Below are 1,839 nucleotides of genomic sequence, written 5' to 3'. Positions count from 1 at the left end.
TTAGTTTTTCTAACTTTTTCATTGTGACAGTGCGAATGCCACTGCTGCTGTCGCTCTGCCATCGCATCCGCCAGCCAAACCAAACGTGACCCGGCAGTATTCTCCTAAAATACTCTTTTCATAGCCCCCTGTCTTGCATAGCGTTGTATTTTTGTATCCTTATTATATGGCACAGCATTTTGTAAAAGCTTAAAAAACACTTTAATCCCTTTTGGTTAAGAACTGTGGAATCCAAGACCCAAGACACTTTTTCAAGAATCTACACTTTTAAATATTGTAAACTTGTTACATTTACAGTCAGCCTTTCACTTGGGTCAAATCTGTCTCTATTTATTTGTGCATTTAAAGGTGAAGTCAGTGATTCTGGAGAACGCTTGTTGTCAAAATCACTTTTTTTTTTTTTTTTTTTTGTCAAAATCAGTGAATATCTTCTCACCTTACTGCTCTGACCCCTTTGTTTACACACCAGTTTACAGAGCCTAGGCTGTGGTTTAACACTGGATTTTTTTTCAGTACAGTACAGACAGGTAGTGGATCATGAGGAGATATTCACTGATTTTGTACAAAAAAGTGATTTTAACAACAAGCGTTCTCCAGAATCACTGTCTACACCTTTAAGAGAAAAATCACTTTCTTTCAGGGTATCTTTCACTCTTTCTCTCTGGTCCTTCAAATGTCAGAAATCCAAATATTCTGATTCTGATGTCCGTCTGTATTGTTGAACACATACCAATGAAGAAAACTGTATCATTTAAAGGTTCCCTGTGTTCCGAATCGCATACTTTCTACCATCTAGTATGGTAGAAAAAAAGATTTAGGATGTCCCGATTCTTGTGGCCAGATTTAGGATGGTTAGAAGTACCCGGATGTCCTACTTCATGCGGCCAAGATTGTTAGTGTTGAAAACAGCATGCTATTTGGGGCGATTCTGACCCACAATCCAGTGCGCACGTGAAGTGACGTCACATCGACGAAGCCTCCATATGAAAACAAACGGGGATGAGACGGATATAAAAGCAAGAGGCAAGATCAAGGAGCAATGTTATGATGAAATAAGAGAGTAAAAGTATGTCCCAATAGTATGCCTACTGCATCCTAACTAGATTATTTTTATGGTCAGATGTAATATATAGAATAGAAAAAAGAAAGAGTATGCAATTCGGAACGCAGGGGTGGAGTCAGTGTTAACTGGTAGGTAAACAAAGGGGGGCCACCGTATCTAGCAGTATGCCCGTTTACAGAGCCTAGGCTATTTTTCAGTGAACACACAGTACAAACAAGTTGTAGTGGATCATGAGGAGATATTCACTGATTTTGTTAAAAAAAAAGTGATTTTTGACAACAAGCGTTCTCCAGAATCACTGACTACACCTTTAGTATAATTTTTTTATTTTGAAAACTTTTGCCAAAACAACTTACCGGTAGTTAAAAATTAATGAAACGAAAATACAATCAAAAAAATATATAAAAAGAGAGATGTGTGCAGAGTACGCAGAATTATTCAAATGTGTGTAAATGATCAGTAGCCTTCTGATTATTATTATTTTCAGCCTTATAACACTTATAACAACCAAACTATTGCCATTTTCTTAGCTCCTCTGTCTGTGTTTGTATATATCCGATGGACTTTAACCAAAGTTTGCCAAAAGTGGACCACTCTACACACATGAATTTGTCTTATTTTGAAAAACCACTGTTATTTTGTAGTGACACTGTCTGTCAAAGCTTCTGGTTATTATGGTTGTGTTGGAAAAGGCCTACTAACGTCCTACTCATACTAAAAGCCCTACTAACGTCCTACTCATACTAAAAGCCCTACTCAGACTAACATCCTACTCA

At 37.4% G+C, this 1,839-nt stretch overlaps 1 protein-coding gene across 1 annotated transcript in view; it reads left to right on the top strand.

Moving 5' to 3' along the window:
• Positions 1-334, top strand: part of LOC307258611 (SH3 domain-binding protein 4) — a 71,854-nt gene extending 71,520 nt beyond the window's left edge. The window contains exon 5 of the mRNA XM_080038234.1: positions 1-334. This exon is cut by the window's left edge and continues 1,403 nt beyond it. The gene's annotated coding sequence lies outside the window, so the exon portion shown is untranslated.
• The last annotated feature ends 1,505 nt before the right edge of the window (positions 335-1,839 follow it).

This window comes from Ammodytes marinus (assembly GCF_949987685.1).
Source record: "Ammodytes marinus genome assembly, chromosome: 12".
NCBI lineage: Eukaryota > Metazoa > Chordata > Actinopteri > Uranoscopiformes > Ammodytidae > Ammodytes > Ammodytes marinus.
This window is presented reverse-complemented; position numbering and strand designations above follow the sequence as displayed.